This window comes from Gracilinanus agilis, chromosome 1, assembly GCF_016433145.1.
Source record: "Gracilinanus agilis isolate LMUSP501 chromosome 1, AgileGrace, whole genome shotgun sequence".
Taxonomy (NCBI): Eukaryota; Metazoa; Chordata; class Mammalia; order Didelphimorphia; family Didelphidae; genus Gracilinanus; species Gracilinanus agilis.
This window is the reverse complement of record NC_058130.1, coordinates 491,907,512-491,933,241: the sequence shown is the minus strand read 5'-3', so window position 1 is coordinate 491,933,241 and position 25,730 is coordinate 491,907,512. Positions and strand designations below refer to the sequence as shown.

The 25,730-nt window shown below is 34.7% G+C and overlaps 1 protein-coding gene across 1 annotated transcript in view; it reads left to right on the top strand.

Annotated features, from left to right (window-relative positions):
* CRISPLD1 (cysteine rich secretory protein LCCL domain containing 1) overlaps nt 1-25,730 on the top strand; it is a 181,043-nt gene that overhangs the window by 11,237 nt on the left and 144,076 nt on the right. The window lies entirely within an intron of this gene.

The window sequence follows — 25,730 nt, the reverse complement described above, 5'->3', positions numbered from 1 at the left end:
CTTGTAATTAATTCCATATTTGATTTCCATTCAGTTGTCAAAATATTTTCCTTAAATGCAGGTCTGAAGCATATCACTCCTCTACTCAGTAAAGTCTATGGTAGTGATGGGGAACCTTTTAGAGATGGAGTGCCAGGCCTCACTCCCCCTCATTCCTCTACCTTCCCCCATTTCCCCAGATAGGGGAGGAAGGAAACACTCCCATTGGCTGCTAGACAGAGGGGTAGAGGAAGTGAGGAATGTCCTCAGGCATATGGAGAGGGGGAAGGGAACAGCCCCACCCTGAGTCTGGCTTTCTAGTAATGAACTCTACATGCCCCTTTTGGCACATGTGCCATAGGCTCTCCATCATGGGCTATGGGCTCCCTATTACTTCCAAGACCAAATATAAATTATTTTTGTTGTTATTTTGTATTTAAATTTACCAGTGATCTCTTAATTGCCAAACTGAATGGCCTTTTCTCAAACCTCATCTTTCTTGACTTCTTTGAGCATTTGACATTATTGAATGCCTTCTCCTTTCTAGATTTTCATGACATTCTTTTCTCCTGGTTCTCCCATTTATGTAGTAGCTCCTTCTTAGTCTACTTTGCTAGAAGTCTTCTTTGCTGGATCTTCAAACCCTTCACTTACCTTGGATCTCTCCCAACCTCTGGCCTGGAACCTTTTCTATTTTCCCTCTATACCAGTGATGGGAAACTACAGCCCATGGGCCAGATGTGGCCCCCTAAAATGTTCTATCTGGCTCCTGACATTATTTCTAATCTGACGAATACAATGAGTAGAATACAATACAATGAAACTTCAAAAGAAATGCCTTAGAAACAAACTGACGGATGAGCATTTCCTTTCGTTTGGCCCCCTCTTTAAAAAGTTTGCCTATCACTGCTCTATACCATCTTACTTGTTAATCTCATCAATTCACATGGGATCAACTCATTTCTGGGCAGATAATTCCCAGACCTATATAACTGGCCCTAATATTTATCTTGAGTTCTAGTCTTGCATTAACAATCACCTTTTAGACATCTTGAATCAGAAGCCCTGTAGACATCTCAATTTTGCCATGTGCAAAATAGAACACCTCTTTCCATCCAAACTCTTTCCTCTACCCAACTTTCCTATTTCTTTCAAGGGCATCACCATCCTTTTATTCACTGATCTCACAATCTTTGTTTCACCCTCAAATCTTCACTTAGACCTACTTCCAATATCCAATCTGATAAATCTTCCTTTTCTACTGTCACAATGTATCTGCATAAATCCCCTTCTTCCTACTCATGCAATTTAAGAAAGACTTTAATTATACCTCTAGCCTGAATAATTACAGGAGCCTTGGTCTCCCTACCTGAATTCTCTCTCCAATTCAGTTCATTCTCCATTGTGATGCCAAAAGCCTAAATCTGATGGTCACATTCCTACTCAATCAACTTTAATAGACTATCTATTACCTCCAGAATAAAATATAAAATCTGTCATTTAAAGTCCTTCCTGCTCTTTTTGGCCTAAATACGATGGCCCACTTATTGTTTCTCCATCTCCCAAATCTTTGTATTTGCACTATCCTTTCCTTCCTCGAATATGCTCTTTCCTTCTCTACAAACTTCTCATTTCCCTTAATTTCTTCTAGATTCAGTTTTACTCCTTTCTCTTACATGTCCTGTTCTTTTGAAATTACTTTCAATTTATACTATATACCTATATAAAATGTAAAAATATAAACATGCCTATTATATATAAACATGCATGGTTGTGTATAGATCTATATTTATATAATTATATCTATATCATTATTTGCATGTTGTCTTTCCCATTAGCATGTGAGGTTCTTTAGAGCAGGAATCATGATCTTATCCTTTAAAAATTTTTTATTGTGTCCCCAGCACTTTACACAATAAAAGGCAGATATTAAGAGCTTAATAAATGCTTGTTGACTAAGTACACAACCCAGCTCCTTCCTAATTATACATTTTCCCAATTTACATACTCCACAGTTCAGCCAAACTTGCAGATATATATATAGAGTAGATATAGATATTTAGATAGTTAGACAGATAAAGTCAGATAGACAGACAGATAGAGAGATAGATTCCCCACCACCAACACCACTCTTCATTCAGAACACTCTGTTGCTTAATTCCATTCTTTTGTATAAGCTACTTAGAATCTATTCCTTTTTCACTTGCACCTTTTAACTAATTTAATTTTCTTCAAAGAGCAGCTAGTGCCCTGGTGGATAAAGTTCCAGGGCTGCATTCAGGAAGATTTGTCTTCCTAAGTTCAAATCTAAAGTCTTACACTTATTAGCTGTGTGGCCCTAGGCAAGTCATTTAACCCTTTTGTCTCAGTTTCCTCATCTTTAAAATGAACTGGAGAAAGAAATGGCAAATGTCTTCAGTATCTTTGTCAAGGAAACCTCAAAAGAGGGTCATGAAGAGTCAGACATGACTGAAATGATTGAACAACCACAACAAATTTTCTTCAGAGCTTAGCTCAGAAAAATTTTCTACATGAAAGCTTTTCTGATTCCCCAGTTGCTAGCAACTATCCACCCACAGATTATTTTATTTATTTTGTCCAGATCTTGCTGGTACTTATGGCCATGTCAGCCCACCCAAAGCAATGTAAGACCCTTGAAGGCAAGGATTTTTTCATTCATGACTTTGCATCTACAGTGTGGAACATATTGTAGAACACAGATTTGAGCCAAAATACATGCATAGTTGATTGGTATAAAAAGTTCTATCTAAAAGTATTCATTTTTCTATTTAGCATATGGGAGAAATATATTATATTATAGTAATTCTAGAGAGCCTGTGTCATGTTTTAAAAAAAAAGGACTTAGAATCAGATTTCCTGATTGAACTTTCTGGGTCTCAATCCAATTATCTTGAAAATTCAAATAATTATGCTATCTACTCCATTGGGTTGTTGTAACTATATCTATCTATCTATCTATCTATCTATCTATCTATCTATCTATCATTTAGTAAGATTAAGTACCCTAGAAATGTAAAAATAATTTTTCTATTAATATATAGCAATTATCCAGAAATCCTCAAGTTTATGCAAGTTATTTTTAATTCTTAGGTCCAGGACATGGGCCTAACTCTGCTTGCTCTGCTAAGCAGAAAACATCATGGAAGTAGTCCAGTTTTATAGCATAGCATACCATTCTACCATTGTGTGGGAAAGCAAATTGACTGTGTTTTGACAATTCATTGAAGAACATTCATTTGATGAAGCAAATCTCCATTCATCATATAGAATGCTGAATAGGAAATTTATACATGGTCATGAGGAGAGATACTATTCTTAGAATGATATCAAAAGAGAAGGGGCATCTGCGGTGGGAAAACTTCACATAAGACTGCGCAACAGACTTCTCAAAATTTAGGAAGCTTACAGTATATATTCTATATCCTAAATGTAGAAACATGAGAAAATTCATGAGTCTTCCAGGGTTAATCAGAATCTCATTGTGCCCCACAGGTCATATCCTGGGTACCCAACTATACCCTTAGAGAGAAGAATTTTCTGGAATTAATCTTAGGATTCTAGAAATAGGAACTGACTGTGGGGAGCCTGGCCCAACTGAGCATGTATCCTAAACTTCAGTGTTTAGCTATAACAAGTTGGAATAAATATTTCACTATATTCAACACATATTTATGCTCTTTAATTATTTGTGAACCTTCCTGAATGGTAGGAGGAAGCATGGAAGAGTCAAAACTTTCCTTGAAACAAAAAAGCAATTAATAAAACTTGGCTTTAGATTGAGGAGGACAAGGTTCTTTTTTGCTGGCCAAGATTATCTAATAATATCTAAATTTACAAACCAAACATTTTTTACATAGATGTGGCTGGTTTCCCAGTAAATTATATTTTTAGTCTTTTAGAATATATTTTTAGCTTTATCATTAAATAAGTTCATAAAATTTCACACACCCTAAACCAAAGTAAAACTTTTTTTAAGAAGATGTCACTTGGACACAAACATAGATCAGATACAGATATTTCTTAACCTAATTAAATGTGAATCTAGTACCAAATCTACATTCCTTTCTGCATTCCTAAGCAAATTGTATGTCTTCCTCAGGCAGTAGGTAGAAGCAAAGAATTTGTGATGTGTTGCACATGGTGATTCAACATGCTTTTGTCAAAATAGGTAACAGCAAAATATGAAGTCTCCATTTTATGAGACAACATGGATCACAGATACATTTATAAGTATGTATGTGTATATATATATATCATTCAAGAATACAGTATAGTAGTATTTTAACATTGTAGTATTTTTAAAATTTTGTGTGGAAAACCAAAGAAAAACCAGTCCCTCATTCCTAATAGCACTATTAAATATTAAATATGCTACGGAGCATAGCTGGGATCTGTGAATGGATGAGAAATTATCTTACCCTAAGATAGAGCAAAAGGAAAGGATGGAAAATATTTTTGTAAATGGTATGACCATTTTAATAGACATACTAGTGATATCTGAGTCTTCCCTTTACAGTGACTTTCATAGCCAATCGTTTGCCAAATCAAGTCAGTATATTCACAATATCTGTCACTAGGCCTTCCTCATTCTCATCAGCAACCACCCTAGCTACAGTGATGGGCAAACTATAGCCTATGGGCCAGATGTGGCCCCCTGAAATGTTCTACCCAGCCCCATGACATTATTCCTAATCTGATGAATACAATGAGTAGAATACAGTACAATGAAATTTCGAAAGAGTTGCCTTAGAAACAGACTGACAGATGAGCATTTCCTTTCCTTTAGTCCCCTCTTTACAAAGTTTGCTCATCACTGCCCTGGCACAACACCTTGGTACTTCCTGTGGATTATTTAAATCATCCTTCGCTCACCCTCACCATCAGTCCATTACATTGGAATAATCTTTTATCCATAAATTTGATCATGCCATTCTCAGTAGTTCATGCCTTAGATATTAAATCCAAATATGTTAAAAATCCTTCTCAATATGACACCTACTTACCTTCAAGGTGTTAGCTCACACTTTTCTCTTTAGTGTATTCTACAAACAAATTAGCCTAGATATTTCAACAATTTTGCTCCATTGATATGTGCCTCCTTTGCTGAAACTATTCCTATCCATAGAAATAGGTAGCTTTCCCACCATAAGAGCCAGTTTTCAAAAAGAACTTGACAAGAGCATTAGACTGACAAAAAATAAGATTAAGTTAATGTAGATAATTTTAACATATCATACTTGAGATTTAAAAAAATTATAACTATTCAACGATGGATAATGAAGTGATGGCTTAGCAATTCATTTGCAAAATGTATAAAGGTTTTCAGTAGAATGAAAATTTGTTATGAGTAAAAACTGTCATGGAAACCAAGAAAACTAATGGAATTAGTTCTACTGTGCTCTTTTCTGGTCAGAACAGATCTGGACTATTATATTCAATTCCAGACATTATAATTTAGGAAAGACATTGATTGTAAACTGAAAAACATACCGTGGATGACATGCAAGATGGTGAAAGGCAACAAATATGTGTCATAGTAGAATCAATTGAATGAAATGGTGTGTTTATCCTGGAGAACAGAAAATTAGCTGCCTTAAAGTATCTGAAATGCTGTTATATAGAAGAGAGATTTAACTTTTTCTATTTGGGCCCAGAAGAGTGAAATAGGAGCAATGGTTAGAAGTTACAGAGAAGGAAATTTAGGCTGGGTGCAAGAAAACATTTTCTGACAATTTTAATGCTGCCTAAAAGTGAAGAAGCTAGGTTGTCCAGAGAAAAGATTGCCAGGCCTGGAGTCAGGCAGACTCATCTTCCTGAGTTTAAATCTGACCTCAGACACTCATTATCAGCATGACCCTGGACTAGTCATTTAACCCTGTTTACCTTAGTTTATTTGTCTATAAAATGAGCTGGAAAAGGAATGACAAACCACTCCAATATCCTTGCCAAGAAAATCTCGAAAGGGTTTCACAAAGAATCTGGCATGACTAAAATAACAGAATGACAAGAAGAAAGTGGACTGGTTTGTTTCATGAGGGAGAAATAATGAGATTTCTACTCATTAAATGTCTTCAGGGAAAGACCAGGAAAAAAAAACACTTGTTGTGTATACTATAAAGGGAATTTTTTTTCAGTATAGGTTGATTTATATGACTTCTGAAAACCATTGCCTCCAGCAGGATGGTAGAAAGAATATTGACTCTGTAGTCAGAAACTCTGAATTAAAATACTCACTCTATATTTAATTTCTTGTGTGACCTTTGGGAAAGTCACTTCCCTCTTTGATCCTCAGTTTGCTCATCTATAAGATGTAGGGGTTGAACTAGAATTTCTCTAAGGTCCTCCCTGGCTCTTAATCATAAATGCCATGATCCCTTCCAAATAAACTATCCTGGAGCTGCTTGTACCAGGCATCTAGAAACAAATTTTTAATTTTCATTGTGAGTATTCACATCTCTGAAATGGGTAAATGCTATAAATCAGGGTTTGATTCATTGTTTTTATTGTTTAGATGTGAGAAATTAAAGGGAAAATGTTAATGATTCTAATTAAACTGAAAAGTTTGTTGTATGTTTTTGAAGAGCTGGTTGTTAAATATATGACACTGCCTCCAGCGATAACATTCTGAATGTGTTATATGGAACACCATTTGTACTTGTTTTTTCACACTCTAAAGCCAATATTCCATAAATTCCTTAATTTCAAAATGCTTTCCTAAGAATTCCTATTAAGTGAGGCATTGTGACAGAGTAGCCAGAGAGCTTGCTTCAAATCAAGAAGATTTACATTCCAGTCCTATATTTGACACTCACTAAATATGTAACTCTGGGCAGCTTACTCAAGATTGCAATGTCCTAGGTGATACTAGAAATTATACTTACCACTGAGTTGCCTATATACATTTACTAAGGCATTTATTTGATGGAGCCAAGATAAGGAATCAATTTTTTCCACATCCAAAAAAATGCCACCTTCTCCACAGTCTCCCCCCTATTCTTAATCAGAAGTTATCTTTAATAATAAAAATTTCATAGTATTTTGTAGCTCTCATGCCCTTATCTTTCACATTTTGTGTTATAGATATTTTGGAAAGAGAATTGCTTTTTTAAAAAATGGTTTGAAGACTTTTTAAAGCCAGTCAGCATCTTTTATTCTTTCTTCATAGATTCTTCTCTCAAAGATGTTCTCTAACCATTTGATTTCATTAGTATATGGATTTTCAGGTGGAAAATTCTCCTTATCTCTGCAAATCAAAAATTCATTTGTAATTTAAAGTCTTGGAGTTTCACCTATGGCAGTGATGACGAACCTTTTAGAGACTGAGTGCCCAAACTGCACCCTCATGCCGCATGTGAGCCCCCCTCTTTGCCCCAGACAGGGGAGAGAAGAAGAGCTTCCATTGGGATGTGAGAAATGTCCTCAGGTGCATGTGGAGAGGGGGAGGGGAGCAGCTCCCTCTGCACATGTGCCATAGGTTCACCAACATAGACCTAGAGAATGGAGAGGATAATTCACTTATAGTCATATACTAAGGATATGTCAAGAGGTAGAATTTGAACTTAGGTGTCTTTCCTAATATGAAGATCAGTCCTTTTCCCACTATATCCCACTGCACTTTGTTCCTTGTATTTATTAGGTTACTTAATAAATGTTTAATCAATGAATCACTTAATCAGCAATTGAATATTGCTGAAGCTCCTAAAATGTTTTCTAATTTTTTCTTCTCTAGTCTAGTATTGTTTTTCTTATTACTAAGCACACAATTACTAATACAAGATGCCCTGCTTCTGATTATATACTATTTTAAACTGTTCCAATCCAAAGGGGGAAAAAAACTCTTTTGGGGTTTCTATCTGATTGCTTACTGAGCTTGGATTAGAGCTTGAAGCCACATTAATGCCAAACTGTGTGCTAATGTGACCCAAACTATATACTAACATTTTTTCCGTGGTTTTTTGGCTACTTTCTCTACAAGCCTGCCATATGAGAGTATGCTGTTACAGTAGCAAAAGACATTGGTAGTTCTTGTTTTGTGTTACCTAGGGAACATTGGGGTTATATGACTGGTTCACCTAGTTCATGATGACATGTGGCCCTAATTGTGTTTAGTAGATTTGTTGGGTTATTTAAAATAAACTATTTTTTCAGTACTATAACTGAACTTCTGGCTCTATGCTGTTTCTAGAATGGTCGCTCACATTTCTTTGAAGGGAATGCAGGAAAGGCTATCAATAAAGAATACTTGTGAATGTTTGCTTTCCAGACAAAATAGTCCTGTGATAGTAGATTTTCTAGACAAAAATATGTCTAGCTTCTATACAGAGAAACTCAGTGTGATAGAGAAGTGACTCAGTGAATCCCTCTCTATGGTTATTAGATTAGACAAAAATAGAAAATTAAATGAATTCATAAGTCAGTCAGTCAAAAGATATGTATTAAGTAACTACAATGTACCAGACACTATGCTAAGTTCTGGGATACAATGACTTTGGAACATAATTTGACCACCAACTCTAATAAGTGTATTAGTTTGTTGGTAAGATAGCAAATGCCAATTAGCTGTGATATTTCTGGTATTGAGGTAAGAATGTACCTTTGAATAGTTGATTCTAAATTTAATAGCCACAACTTTGAGATGGTTGGTATGATCACTGATTTAGTGCTAGATGGGACTTTAGAAGATTTCTAAGATACAAACTCCTTAAAAGATGAGGAAAGTTAAATGTCTTCCACAAGGCTCCAGGTAATAATTATCAGAGAAAGGACTCAAACTCAGACATCTAAATCCAACACAACGCATTAGCTCTTAAAAATTTTTTTAAAGAAAACCCTTACTTTCTGTCTTAGAATCAATACTATATCAGTTCCAAAGCAGAAGAGCAGTATAGGCTAGGCAGATTGGCATATGGGATTAAGTGACTTGCCCAGCGTCACACAGCTAGAACACTTTAGATCTTGTTTGAAGGTCCTTAGTGATTTAGCTCTCATAGAATAATGGGAATACTCTAGTTGATTTTCCAAGTGAACCTAAGTACCCTTAGGCACTGGCTTTCTGATTCAATCCAAAAAGTATTTATTTGAAATATCTCATGTGCAGGGCATATGTGAAGTGCTAGGCATAATAAGACATAAGACATAAAATGACACTAACACTGTCTCTGCCTTCAAGGAGTTTATAGTCATTTAAGAAATATGTAATGTCGACATAAATATATACAATACAAGCAAGGGAATGACTGGGGCAAAGAATATTACCAATTCAAAAGATACTCATCAGGAACTTGAAAGGAAAGGATTCTATCAATGCAGAATATTGTTACTGTCAGCTCCTCCAATTTCAGATGATTGTGTCTGAAGTGCTTTAGCCATATGAATTCCAAACCACATTTATAATATCCAGAGACAAATCCTAGAAGTATAAACATTGGAAGGACTTCAGGGATGATCAAATCTAACCTTGTTTTATAAATGAGGAAAGTGAGGCATAAATAATTTAAGTGTCTTGGCCTCCATCACACAACTAGTTAGTGGTTACACCAATATCCAGACTCAGGTTTATTATTTATTTATCTATGGTGAAATTCTCCATTGCCACGTAGCTACTGCAAATGTTCTTTAAAAATACTACTTGTGGCAGGGAAGAAGGAAGCATTTCAAATGGGAAAGTGTCCTCAAGTCTCTTCATTTCATCATATAATCAATTTCATCATCAAATAAATCAGTTTCCAAAATCATTTTTTGTTCTACCACTATATGTTTTACTTCCATTCTCTCCTTTCCATTTTTATTTGTTAGTACTATAGCTTGGGCTATCATTTTCTGGATTATTACAGTAGTTCCTAAATTGTTCTCTTTGTCTTCAGTCTCCCCTCATCCAATTAACTCCCCATAACATTGCAAAATTACTGTTTCTAAAGCATGGCTCTGGATATTTCATTTACTAAATTAAAAACTTTTATTGACTTTATTTTACCTATATAATAAAATCAAATCTCACTGAACTATATGTGGCTCTGTTAAAACTTTGATAAACCTATCCTGAATTTCCTACTTCTGTGACTTTTAATAACATTTGCTCCATTGGAATTCTCTGCTATTAAAATGGTGGCCTGGATTTGGAATTAGAGGATCTCAGTTCAAAACCTGGCCAGAGTAGAAGTTATACCATAGTGAAGGACCATCCATCTCTACGAAACATGAAAAAGTTCCCCAGTTTTGTAAAGTATTTCTCCATGCTTCCTCCTAGATTAACCATCCTCACTCCAAGGATTTTAAGTAAATACCCAAATTGGAGAATGTAATAAGATGACATTGTGAATTAAGTGTTGAAGCTGGTGTCAAGAAGGCTTTAGTTTGAATCCTGCCTTTGATAATTAATACCTTTTATTGGGCAAGTCGCTTAATTTTTCCCAGCCTCAGTTTCTTTAACTGCAAATCAGCACCTACTTCCCAAGGTTCTTGGTAGGATAAAATTAGGTAATGTATGTAAAGCATCTTAAAGTGGCATATAAATATTACCTATTCATTATCTCAGGAACCAGTTTACCTTGGTCCCTATTCAGACCAGCTAAAACAATTGAAATCAATGAGAGACTAATTCTAATATTGCATCAGAGGGGCATTCTTTCATAGTCTACTAAATTTTTTACATGCCTTGGCCCTTAGTGTATCTCTCAGCTTGATCAAGTTGATCAAAACATATTTTGGGGAAAGGAATTGCTTAATATCAAAGACACAATGTAAACTGATATTAAGGATTATTTCATTGTCTTTGTTTGCCCAGTGCTTAGTATGGTAGCTGGCATATGAGAGTTGCTAGAGTGATGCATGCTTAGTTGATTGATTGATTCAAGATGTGGAGTCCCACATCAAGGGATCAACATTATTGACATTGATCTTAAAATATTATGATATCTTTAGACCACTTAAAAGTTCAATCAATATGAGATACTCCAGGCATTTTTTTGTCGTTATAACTTAGATTACTAGACAGTGAGATTTGTGAGGACTTTTTTGTTTTTATTGAGTCATTTCAGATGTGCCCAAATCTTTTGAACTTCATTTGGGATTTTCTAGGCAGGTACTAAAATGGCTTGTCTATTTCTTCTCCAATTCATGGTACAGATGGAAGAACTGAGACTGAGACTTAATAAGGTTAAGTGATTTGCTCAGGGTCACACAGCTAATAAGTGTCTGTGACTGGGTTTGAACTCATGTGAAGATGAGTCTTCCTGATTCCATGCTCAGTACTCTATCCACTACTACCACCTCACTGCCCCAAATACATTTTATAGAGGAGGAAACAAGAATCCAGGAATTAGGTGAATTTCCTTTAGTCACATAATTAGTGGCCATTGGATGTGGTGTTTGAATCAAATGATTCTATCAACCAATATGCTTTTCTTCAAATTTAAGCTTTTATATCATCCCTCCACAGTCTAATAACAGATTGACTGACCTTTAGAATGTTTTAAATCCTATCTCCAGCCTTACTTCCTCTTGCTTTAGGCAAGGATATCTCTTCCCTGGACAATTCAGAGATTTCTTTAATTTCTGTAATGACCATTTCAAATGCACTATCTCCAAAGTCACAGAAATGGTCACATCTGTTAATGAGGAGATTGGGGCCTTTATGATAACAAATATTTATTGGATCGAATTAGATTCTTCACACTCTTCTCAAAGACAGTTTGCAGCTCAGCAACTAATAATTAATAGCTCAAAAAGTTTTGACACTTTCATGCCATAATAGGGTTATTGACATCATTTTATTTATTTCCATTGTGTGTTCATTCCACAGGCATTTATTGAGAACATACGATGTATGAATCATTCTTCTAAGGCCCTGTGGTGAATGCAAAAATGAGTAAGAACTCAAGTGCATTTAATTGATAAAGAAAGCTTGAAATGATACTAAATGTGAATTATAATAAAAGCTAACATTTATATAGCATGTATTCCCGAGTTCTTATCTGGCCTCAGATACTTACTATGTGCTCCTGGGCAAGTCATTTAACCCAGTTTTGCCTCAGTTTCCTCCTCTGCAAAATTAGCTAGAGAAGGAAATGGCAAACTACTCTAGTATCTTGCAAAGAAAATCTTAGATGGAGTCATAGGGCACAACTGACTGAACTGAACTTGTTGACTCCAAGCCCACAACTCTATCCTCTAAGTCATCTATTTGCCCCTAAACAGAAACAATTCTTCAAGTGGAAATATTGTGTTGATAGTTTAGAAAATCTGGTATTAAGTTCTTAGACACTGATTTTAGGCAAGTCACTTAGATTTTATTTAAGTAATTCCTGGGATTTATCTACCAAGTCCTAGAAGGGTTGATGATCTATACTGGTGGAGGAAATTCCCATAGTAGGAGTTTCAGGTTTTTTTTTTTAAATACTATCTTTTATTTAATGAATTAATTTAGAACATTTTTCCATGGTTACAGGATTCATGTTTTATCCCTCTCTTCCTCCCACTCCCTCCCATAGTCGATGCACAAGTCACTGGGTTTTACATGTATCACTAATCAAGACCTATTTCCATATTATTGATATTTGCACTAGGGTGCTCACTTTGAGTCAATATCCCTAATTATATCCCCATCCTCCCATGTGATCAGGCAGTTGTTTTTCTTCTGTGTTTCTACTCCTTTAGTTCTTCCTCTGAATGTGGATAGTGTTCTTTCTCATAGGTCCCTCATAGTTGTCCTAGATCATTGCATTGTTGCTAGCAGAGAAATCCATTACATTCTATTTTCTCTGTGTATATTATTCTCCTGGTTCTGCTCCTTTTACTCTGCATCAGTTCCTGTAGGTCATTCCAGTTCACATGGAATTCCTCCAGTTCATTATTCCTTTGGGCAAAATAGTATTCCATCACCAACAGATACCAAAATTTGTTCAGCCATTCCCCGATTGAAGGACATAACCTCGTTTTCCAGTTTTTTGCCACCACAAAGAGCACGGCTATAAATATTTTTGTACACATATTTTTCCTTAAGATCTCTTTGGGGTATAAACCCAGCAGTGGTATGGCTGGATCAAAGGGCAGGCAATCTTTTAATGTTCTTTGGGCATAGTTCCAAATTGCCATACAGAATGGTTGCATCAATTCACAACTCCATGAGCAATGCAGTAATGTCCCTATTTTGCCACATCCGCTCCAACATTCATTACTCTCCCCTGCTGTCATTTTAGCCAATATGCTAGGTGTGAGGTGGTACCTCAGAATTGTTTTTATTTGCATTTCTCTAATTATTAGAGATTTAGAGCACTTTTTCATGTGTTTATTGATAGTTTTGATTTCTTTATCTGAAAATTGCCTATTCGTGTTCCTTGCCCATTTATCAATTGGGGAATGGTTTGATTTTTTGTACACTTGATTTAGTTCCTTATAAATTTGAGTAATTAGACCTTTGTCAGAGATTTGTGTTATAAAGATTTTTCCCAGTTTGTCACTTCCCTTCTAATTTTGGTTGCATTGGTTTTGTTTGTACAAAAACTTTTTAAATTTAATGTAACTTGGGGTAAGTAACCTCAGCAAGGCAGTCTATAATAAACCCAAAGAGTCCAGCTTTGGGGACAAAAATCCACTATTTGACAAAAACTGCTGAGAAAACTGGAAAACAATATGGGAGAGATTAGGTTTAGATCAACATCTTACACCCTACACCAAGATAAACTCAGAATGGGTGAATGACTTGAATATAAAGAAAGAAACTATAAGCAAATTAGGTGAACACAGAATAGTATATTTGTCAGATCTTTGGGAAAGGAAAGATTTTAAGACCAAGCAAGAGTTAGAAAAAATTATAAAATGTACAATAAATAATTTTGATTACATTATATCCAGTTTTTTAAATTAAATTTGTGATTTCTTCATTGTAAGTACCCCCGGTGAGAAAATTCTCATGACTAGCTCTGCAGTTTTGTCTTAGAGGACTCTCTGGGACACTAAGTTATTCATCCTAGAACATACATCCTGTAAGTATGTCAGAGGCCAGACTGGAGACAGGTGTTCCCCAGCTCTGAGGCAGATTCTCTGTTCACTGTACCACAGTTGTCTCTTCTTCAATCCTGATGAAGTCACAGATGCTTCCTACATATTTCTAGTTCTGCTATGTAACTGTAACCTATTTGCCATTTAGGTAACCTACTCTTCCTGTTCTAATATCATAGAGGAAGGGAGCAACAGTGCAATCCTTGCTGTATTTCCTTCTGATATGATCTTTCTTGGACTTGCTATGTGGGAGTTTGTGATAAAATGAGCTGTTGTTTTAACAATTTTATTCTCTAGAAGAGTTTGACTTTGCTCATGACTTCACCATATGGACCTCCCTTTTACCTTTCCTACTCTCCTTAGATTTCATCACCATCCACATGAGCTTTTCAATAGATTTACTGTAGACTTACTCAAGAATTCACAATGCTTATTGATAACATAATGGTAAGACCCCTATTCCTAAGAAAGCCCTTATTGCTTTGCCATAAATATATTTAAGACTAAATATTACATGTAGAGATGTAGCATCTCCCAGTCTCCTCCTCCTCTTTTCCTCATGTTGAAGATGATCCTTCTATCAGCTTTCATAGATTCCTCTAAAAGATATTTCTAAACTACTTCTATATTTTTCCTTACATAATGGGCTTAAGTCCAATTAATATTTTTATTTTGAAATGGAACCATGTCATTATGCTTAGAAAGTGTTTCAAAAGCTGTTGACTATCTTTGGGGATAATATTTTTGTCAACACTTAAAAAATTTTTTTTAATGCTTTATGGTCATTTGTTCTCTTAATCAGGTCTCCTTTTCTAAGCAGACAGACTTTAAAAAATATAAATGCATTTCTCAGTTAAAAGTTGTTTAATGTACCATGGAAATTCAGAAATCATCCAGTTCAACACTTGTTCTAGAAGAGAAATCTATTTGGTGTCTTTGTTGTCTGTAACCTTAAAAAAACCAATAGATGTTCAATGCAGTAATGATCACTCTTTCAATTGCTACTTGGAAATTGTGAAGAAAATTTTGGAAATAAAGGAAAACTTGGAAATTTGGGCACTGGAAAATATGATTTCAAATGATTTTATATCCCTCGTAGCATATGACAAAGGAAGACTATGCAAGATGTTTTCCTGACTTAAGCATTTGGTTTTATCTTTTTAATGGTTATTGAATTTAGTAGATTTCATCCCATTCTCATAGAAAATGGACAGCTGTTCATTTTGCCATTGTAGTGTTCCTTCTTTTTGAACCTAATAGAGGCAGCTAGGTAGCACAGTGGATAAAGACCTGAACTTGGAGGCAGAAAGACCAGACTTTGAATTCTGCCACAAATGACCCAAGGCAAGTCATTTAAATCATCTGGGTCTCAAATTCCTTTTCTGCAAAATGGGAGGGTTGGATCTGATATTCTCTATTATCTGTTTTAAATCTATGATCATTGGATCAAAGTATTTGTTGAATGAATTTACTCTATGGATATAAAACAGTACATATGTAAATCATTTTAAAATAATAAATTACTTTTAAAAATAACATTGGAACCATTAAGCATGTTCATTGTCATTGTGGACATGTTCTATGTTTGAACTCTCCATCATATTGAAAAGTAGAGGAAGGAAACTTACATTATCTAATAAAAAGTTAACTGATATGAGTTCAAGTCCCAGGTCCACCATTTACAGGCATTCTGTCCATAGGCAAACTGCTATTCTTTCCTCAGCCTTAGTTTCTTCTTCTAAGGGTAATATAGAGTTTTCCTATAGGTCTCCCATGATTGTTGTGAAGCTCAAATTAAACATTAGAGAAGAAAGCATCAAATAAATATGTTATGATCCTATCCTATTATCTTATTTTCTTGAACTCAATGTTTTCTGTTGTTACAAAGCATCTGAATACTAACAGGATACCAATACCTTTAAATTCTCAGCTCCTTTTTAACAGAACCTCCCATTCCTTCAATGTTAAACCTTAATATTCTTATTTTATTCATTCTAGATTCTGACTGTAGCTTCTTCAGTAGCTAAAATTAGAAACAGCTAAAAGATAGCACTTTGGAATTTTCTATGCATGTCTAGAGTTTTGTTTTCACTATTGTAATTTGTAAGTCTAATATTTCTTATTCATTTACACTTAGGGCTAGGTAATGGACCTATGATTTTATTGTTGTAGAGAAATCCAAGTGAAGAAACTTCTCCAAATGCAGGCTGACATATTCTTTGCAACATATAGCCTTAAAAATTTGCCTGGGACATTGAAAAGTTAAGTGATTTGTCCAGAGTCACTCAGATGGTACGTGGCAGAGAGTCAAGTCTTCCTAATTCCAAGGCTAATTCTTCATCTACTGTATTATACTGCTTCTCATTTTTAAAATTACCTCTTCAAAATATTCTTATATAAGGGCTATTTGACACTTAAGAGTTCTTTTAGCCAGTTTTACTAGAAATATTTTTGCTGAAATAAAACAAATGGAAACTCCAAAAAGTTTCAGCTGTGTGAAACAAAAAGTTCCAGGAAGTCCAAATGAGGATTTGTTATAAGGTACAAGAAATGGCCCATTTCTTTACAAAACTCTGATGAGTTTCTTCCTAGTCATAACGTTAATCATAAAGAATTCTTAAGTATTGTTCATATAGCAGTCAATAAGGGCAAAGTTTTAGGAATTCAAAGACAATAATTCAATAGACCTTCCCCAGTTAGTTTCACTCTGTATATCTTCAAGTAATGTGCTAAGGCAGGGACAGAAATTCAAACATTGTATTGATGAGTCAACATATATATGTTTATATATGTACATACACAGATAAAAATACATACATGTATTATGTGTATATATATATATTATATGGTGATGGGGCTAGGTGTATATATAGATATACAGATATAGGCATACACACATATTTATATAAAATATAGAAGGTGATTGAGGATGAATATATACATACATATGTGTGGCTAGACAGGGAAACAAAGAGAGAGAGAGAGAGAGAGAGAGAGAGAGAGAGAGAGAGAGAGAGAGAGAGAGAGAGAGGTAGGTAGAAAGGTAGGTAGGTAGGTAGAGATTGGGAGTGAGTATACTAGAAGCTAGGGGATTAGTAACTACCCCATGTAAGAGGCAGCACTTGAGATTCGAAGGAAACTCCTAAAGATGTTTCTATCATCAGATTTTTAGGCTCTTAGGGAATGAAATTCAGGGAATGTTTGTTCTAAACTTTGGGATCTATTCATAGGAAAAGCTTTCGGCTAAGGTTCTTTTATCTTTCTATTGAATTATCTCCATTGCATTCCTTATTCCTCTTATTCCTCACTGAAATATAAAAGTAACCCTGAGTTCTTGAAGGTTAAGTACTTTTTCAGGTACTCTCCAAATTGAAAGGCTTCAGATATGGCATTGACATCAGACTACATGTCTATTTTATAATAAATAGTCTAGTTGCTTTTTCAGATGCTGTTCACCATGTTGGCCATAGAGTGATTACCTGGGATTGGCTATGCTTGATGTCTATCTACAAAGTTAGAGATAGACTTCAATCTGTGTCCATAGAGGAAGAACCTGTTTTGACAAAATTACATATATTTAATTTATTGAAGTATTAAATCAGAAAGGAAGGCAAAAGAGCAGAACCTTCAGGATATTGATTTGATTACCCAAAGCTGAGCAATCAACATTTTAAATACCTCCATACATATCATGCTATTAAGTACTTAGATGCCATATGGGACATAATCCTAATAATACAAATCCTATCCTTAAGGAGTTTATCATTTAACTGGGGAACAGAATACACAGAGAAACAACTGAAGAATACTTTTTGCAGAGCAACATTTCAAAATCTGCTAACTGATAATTTGAAAGATATGCTACAAAAAGATGTCAGCCTCATGGGTGAGTATTGTGGAGTGCACAGAGATTATATTGAGAAATTCTGAAGAGATCAGGCCAGGATGGTGAAGTAAGAAACATTCAGTCTACCAACTACCCTTTAAATGACCAAAGAGGTACAAAATTGTCTCAAAGTGAATACTGGAGCAGTAGAACCAACAGAAGAAGGAATGAAGTAGTGCTCGAGTCCAAAACAACATGGAGCTAGATCAAAAAGGACTTCTCTTACTGGAGTATGAGAAGACAGTGCTGAGCAAGCCTTGGGGGGACTCACAAGCAATAGAACAAGAAGCAGGGGAAGAACACAGCTGACTTCCAGCTTTAGCAGGGCAAAAGCAGAAACCAACACAATATAGAACAGGCAAAAGTGGGAGGAAAGCAACTCTGCATAGTACAGCCAGAACAGAAGCTGAGCATGAACCAACACAGGCAGCAGTGTGAGGAACTCAGCTTGACAAGATAAAACCTTGGTGGAATTGGGAAGAACCAAACTTGAACCAGATGAACTGAACAGCTACAAACCTCTACATAGTAGATCAATCAGCCCGCCTCTGCAGAGTGTTTGGTCTGAAACTGAGATAGCTGAGCTAATCCCAGGTATAATACAAGTATGAGGCAGTATTTAGCTCCAAGGAATGCTTCAGCATTTAGACAAAATCAAGGGAAAAAAATAAAATGAGCAAAAGACAGAGAAAAAGACTACCATTAGAAAAATAATTCAACAAGAGAAATGACCAAAATATAATCTCAAAAGAGGACAGCAATACAAAAGTGTGTGAAGCCTCAAAAGAAAATAGGAAAGGATGTCAAGCCCAAAATGAACCTCTGGAAGAACTCTAAAAAGACAGAAAAACAAGTAATATGAAACTAAGAAGAAAAATAAGAAAAGTAAATGGTTGATAGAAAAAAATCAATAACTTAGAACAAAAAGTTACTGACAAAAACAGTTCCCATAAAGGAAATGCAATACCTCAAAAAGAAAAAGAATTCCATAAGAAAGGAAATACAAAGTCTCAATGAAGAAAATGACTCCCCCAAAATTATAATTGAACAAATGGAAGCTTACGACTTCAAGAAGCAATAAGAAACAATAAAACAAATTCAAAAGAATGGGAAAAAATTAGAAGAAAATTTGAAATCTCTCACTGGAAAAATAATTCACCTAGAAAATAGATCCCAAAGAGTTAATCCAAGATCACTGGACTGCCTAAAAGTTATGATAATAATAAAAAAAAGAACCTAGACACTATATTGAAAAAAATTAACAGGGGAAACTGCACTGATATTTTTGAACAAAAGAGAAAAATAAAAATGGAAAGAATTCACCAATCACCTCCTGAAAGAAATCTAAAATTTTAAAATCCTAAGACAAATTCCAGAAATGCCAAGTCAAGGAGAAAATACTATAAGCAGTCAGAAAAAAAACAAACCTATTCAAATATTATGGAACCACAAACAAGTTTACTTAGGACCTAGCAGATTCTACATTAAATGAACAGAAGGCATGGGATATGATATTTCTCAAGGCAAAGGATCTAGGACTATGAACAAATATTGTCTATCCAGGAAACTGAGCATAATACTATATATAGGGGAAGAAATGGGCATTTAATAAAGTAGAGGAATTCTAGGCATTCTTGATGAAATAACCAGAGCTAAAAAAAAAAATTCAGTGATCAAATTTGACACTCAAAAGTAACAGAAAAAGGTAAACAGAAAAAGCTCAAGGTAATCAGTGGGGTTAAACTAATCACATTTTTGCCTGGGTAAGTGGTAACTAGGATACTTAAGATTTCTACAGGTATAGGGATACCTAAAGTATTTAATATACTGAAAGTAAACATTGGATACAATGGGATTAAATTGATTACATTCCTTGCATGGGGAAATATAGCTAGAATACTTAAGATACTTATGGTATAAGAAATATTTAAGATACTTAAGATACTTAAGATACTCTAAGATAATCAAGGTAAACAATGGGGTTAAACTGATTATATTACTAGTAACTAAGATGCTTAAAATAGCTATAATACTTGAAATACCTAGAGTACTTAGGATACTTAAGGAAGTGAAGATACTTAATAACTTTATTACTATTAGGTCAGTGAATAGAAATATATATAGACAGAGAGCATATAGTAAGATAAATATTAAGGGGGAATAAGAAAGAGGAGTGTACTAGGAAAAGAGAAAAGGAGAAAAATTAGGGGTAAATCATCTCACATGAGGAGACATGAAAGAATCAATACAGTGGAAAGAAAAATGAGTAAGAGGTGGTAACAATGTTTAAACCATACTCTTTATTGGAGATATGAGAGTAAAGAATTGACCAGGGCAAGGCATTTACTCTTGCATTGTTTCCTTTATTCTGCTGTAGAATCAAAGGTCTATTTGATAGCCTCGGAGTTCCCATGTAGGTCTAGAGTCTAGAGGACCTTCATGGGAACTCCAAGGCTATCAAATTTAACTTCCTTGTTATGCAAATAAGCAGTGTAAAGTTCAGTAAGATTAAGTAGTTTGCCCAAGTTACACAAATAGTAACTGAGTCAGGATATGAACCCTTGAATGCTTATGGAGCATGTACTATAGAGACAAAGTGAGGGAAAGAATTCTAGGAAACTGGCACAGAAAAATACTTCATAATGTCATACCACTAATCAGTAATGGAAAAAGAATCAGAACGTGAATTTTTTGTCTTCTTATCTAGGGCTCTTTCTACTAAGCAATGTTATCTGATTGATGAGGTTGACATTTTTGTAAAGAAGAATATCACCTATGGCAATGATGGTGAGCCTATGCTATAGATGTTAAAGACGACACACAGAGCACACTCTGTGGGCACACAGCCCCCTTATCCCCTCTCTAGTTTATTACTAGAATGGCAGGGAGACTTGGGCAGAGCTGTTCCCCTCCCCCTCTCCACTGTACCTGATGACATTTTTTTCACATCCCCTCCCCTCTACCCAGTAGCCTAATGGGAGCTCATAGTGGGTAAGGTGGGCTGCTTACAGGTGGCAGAGCTGGAGAGGATTGGTGCATTTGGGCCATTCACTTCCTCTTCTTCACCTGCGCTGAGGACATTACTCACTTCACCTGCCCCTCTATCCAGCAGCCTAATGGGAGCACTTCCTCCCTCCCCTGTGTGGGGTAAGAAGGAGGCACAGCACCTGGTCTCTTGGGGGGAAGGAGCGGCACAGCACTTGGTCTGGGGATGGGGTGGGGATGGGGCCTGGCACTCCATCTCTAAAAGGTTCACAATCACTGACCTATGTGTTTCTACAACAAACAAATCTCTAAGAAAGCTTCAAGATATTCCCAGCTATGATCTCTCTCTCTCTCTCATATGATTATTACTTTAAATAATTCCCAAGAGTTTTGTAAATTACATTATATTTATTCAAGGGAAAGAACCCTTTGGGACTATTTCAAAACCGTACATACAGAGGTGACACTATAAAGAACAGAATCTAATGAGTTTCAACTGAAGTTCTGGAAAAAAAAAAAAAAAAGCTTAATTGTGCCAGAATCAGTAAGTGTGGTGCCTTCTGTGTGTATCACAGGACAATGACACATGCTTGTCTCTCTTTCTGGTACTGTAGACCTTCCATGAGTTCTACAACTAATAATTTTATATTTAGAAGATACTATGTGATTATAAGTAGTCATTAAGATATTAATCATTATTAATATTAATAAAAGTGATAATTTAAAATTTACAAAAGGTCTATAATTTTATATTAAATACTTAGCATTTAATTTAGTATCTCAAATTTAGTATTAAAATTTTTACCACTTGAAACTTTACTAGTAGTAGCTAAATATTTATTATACTTCAGGAAAATTTAATAATCTAATTCCTTATTCCTATTAAAAGGGGATAAAGGACAGTGTAATATACCTTGCATAAAATGGAATTAAAATCAAAGTGAGGTAGAATTTAGAGTAACAATACCTTGCCACCCTTGTGTTGACTTGTAAGGCCCAGAAAAACTAGATACCAGGGCATAGAAGAGCTGGTAAATGTGTTTTCTGAACTAGTGTCAATGTTCTCTCAATTATAACAACTTCAAATGGTCTTCAACATTAAGAGTCTAACTCTAAGGCATTAATACAGATTGTTTTACATTTGTGACACATTTCCATGCCCCTCAAGACTGATTATCATATTAAATGAAATAATAGAATACTTTTTGAGTCTTGGATATAAATTGGAATAATTCTACATTCTGACCCCACTCTCTTTCTTTCCAATTTAATGGTATATCTGTATAGGAATGATATGCAGGGGAAAAAATAAAAGCAAAAATAATCTAGATATGGTATCAAAAGTTTTGTTGTGAAATGTTTTCTACTTATTATCTCTAGCCCTTTATATAACCTGTCTTGCTTCTACCAACTACTGAATGAGGCTCATATTTCTGTTAGTTACCAGAGCGACATATAAAGAAATATTGAATTATCACAAATTGGAACTAGACCTCTGAGGTAATGTAAGACCTCCTCTTAGCAGAAACATGCCGCAGATGAAGCACTTCTCCACTGGGTGCAACTTGCCCATGCTACTCCATTTGAATTTGACTCTGTAAATTATACTCCTGGCATCATTTGATACTAGCTGAGGCCAGAATTATTCTAGCTTCCAGAGAGAGAAAACATCTAAAGGGAGACAGACATACAAGATTTAAAAGCAAAACAAATATATCTAATTAGTAACTTATCTTTAAAATTGTTTCCCTAGATTTCTACAGGTAAGGAAATTGTTCATATAAATCTTGCAAAAAGATTAATTTCAACTGAATTGTTAAGAAGATAATGCAAAACTTCCTTAAGAAAACTGTCTCCTTTTTAATGTTGAAAAAACAAACCACACAATGAGACCACTAATGAGCCATTAAATGTTATAAAAACTAGTGAGAATTTTAATACAATATTAAAAGATATTCATTACAATTTATCATTTAAATTATTCTATTCAATTTTGATTTCCTGAGGTCTAAAAAAGGGTTGTTTTTTACTGACAGAAGAGGTCATCAAACTGATTACCAAAACAGATGATTTCATGATTTATATACTTCAGATAAAAGAAATCTTTCTTAGCACAATTATCTGAAAATAAAAACTTTAAAATCATCCACATTAATTATTGGGGCCCAGTTTTTATTATAACATAGTTCAACTATTTTCCATCAATGCTATTTTGAATTTCTGCTTATAAAAAAATCAGTTCAAGAAAAAGATTGTGTTCCAGCTCTGAAAAATCTGAGCAATTCAGAAATTACTCACTTTTTAAGGAGCTTATGATGTTCTCTGGCCTTAAAGCTAAGGGTCTATTTCAGGCCTTTATTTTTCAAGTACTTAAGAAATTCCATAACAACATTAAGGAAAGGAATTATAAAAAAACATTTATCATTTAATAAAATGTTTTTTAAGTTAGAAAAGACCAGACATATCACAAGTTCAATAGTTGGATAGTTTTCTTTTTAAAAAATTATTATAGGATCATGGCCTAGAACTGGGAAGTAGTTCCATTCCTTTATATGACAAATGGTAAAAATAAGGCTGAGGCAGATTAAATGACTTTGGACAATTATAGAGGCAATAACATCAAAAATAAGATTGGAACCTTTCTCAGTGCCAGTGTCCTTTTCGCTGTACCATGCTGCCATATTTAAGAGTATGATCCCATTCACCAATTTCATGGAAAAAGTCTAGAGCAGGGGTTGGCAAAGTATGGCTCTTGAGCTATATCTGGCTCCACCTCCTGACCTGCCAGTCCAGGCAGAGCCCCAGGATGTGCCCCAGGGGGCCCTTCAGCCCCTGCCCCATGCTTTCTGCCTCCATCCTCTTCCTTCCCCAGGCATTTATGGCTCTCACAGCCAAAAAGGTTGCGGACCATTGGTCTAGAGGAACAAAATGAGTAAGCTCTTTTTGTAGTCAAATGGTCAAGAAGTCCAAGAAGTTGTCCTAGAAACTAGAACTATATGATAGTGGTTTTTTAAAATTTTTTTAAATTTGTATTATTTTTAATTTTTTTAATATTATCTTAAGCTTAATTTTCTTAGGCAAAAATAACCAAATAATTTCTAGATGTTTATCTATTATTATGTCAAGAAGTTTTTCTTTGGTTTTATTGGTTCAACATTAGACTATTTTTCTGAATTTCAGATTGACTTCAGAATTCAAGACTGTTCTTTATGAAGGCTAAATGACACACTGATAAAGTGAAATTTTAAGAGTCAAGAAAGCACATATAAATATGGCCTCTAAGCTAGCTCCAGGACCTGGACAAGCAATTCAACCCTTTATGTGTCTCAAGCAATCCCCAATACTTATTTTATGAGCCAATGACGATTGACTTGGGGTCTTCTAAACCAGGAGTTCACTTGACAAAATCAATCCTTATCTACTATTCATTCATAAACAAAGCATTAGGAAATGTGAAAGTGACAGAAAGAGTACTCTTTAGAACATCTTTTTCTATGCCATCTTAAGTTCTATCTTCTCTATCAAAGTTGTTATTTTTTTAAGATAAACTTTATGAACAAATTAACTCTTCAATCTTACTCTTTAAAACAGGACATTTTCCATGTATGTATACCTTCTGGATTTTTGCTAGTACCTCCATGATTCTTGTGTAATAACCATAAATTTAAGATCATAAGATCACAAATTTGAAATTAAAGGGATCTTTAGGGTCATCCAATTCAATCTCCTAATATTTTAGTATTTAACTACACATCATTTAAAGAAGAATTGTATCTGGGTTTTGGGGGCATGGAAGAAAGGAGGGATATTGCAATAAATAATGTTTGTGATTTCAATGTACTCAGTAGATTTCTACATACCTTGCCATCAGCAGACACATAATGCTGTTCCCACTGATACCAGGTAGATAATTTTGAAAAAAAAAACCCTTTTCTATATTTAGTGTCTTGTTTAAATTTTCCATACTTCCCTTATAGCAGTAATGTTGCCATTTTCTAATAACAATTAGCATTCATAGGGTGCTTTAGGATTTTAAAAAATATTTTATATTTTCACAGACTTGTAAGAATAATTTTTAATTTTAATTTTTAAAAATTTAGAGTTGCAAATTAGCTTTCTCCTGCCACCTTCCCTCCCTCACTTCCCTTATGTAACCTTAGGTCACCTCTCTCTCTAAGTATGAATTCTTTCATCTATTTTCCCTAAAAATAAAACAGGGTTTTATGATACTGGAACATTTTCAGGCAGTTTAAATGCTTTGCAAGTGAGAAGTGCTATCACAACAATATTTTTATTCTATCCTTGATGAATATTAAAGACTTCTAATAATGAAATATTAATAATGTGCCTTTGAAACATGTTGAAAGTATCATAATGATGCAATGTGGTATTTAAAAAAAAAGGAATAGAGTATCAGATTTGTAGTCAGAAGACATTGGTTTGAATCCTGACTATTATTTACTAGCAGTATGACTGTAGATATCCTATAGTATTCCTGAAACTCAAAATCAACATCTGTAAGATGAGGCCACCAAGGGCCTTTCTTCTAAGACTAAATCCTATCATTCCCTATCACAAGCTGCAGCTTTGTTTTATAGTAATGGGATTTTTGACCTCTTAAAATCTGCCACCAAAATAGCTACAGATCTTTTATTCATTTGATAAATATTTTTTCAAACTTGCTTCTTGCCTAAGTTTGGTTATGTTAGATATTGCCTTAATTTGGGTTAGCATTTTCTTTTAGCAAGTATATTTTGATGAGTTCTTAGACTTTTATTTAGCACATAACACGCATCTTTATTATTGTTTTTTAGCTAATTAGTACTCTTAGCTTCTATCTTTTGCTAAGCAATTCAGTCAT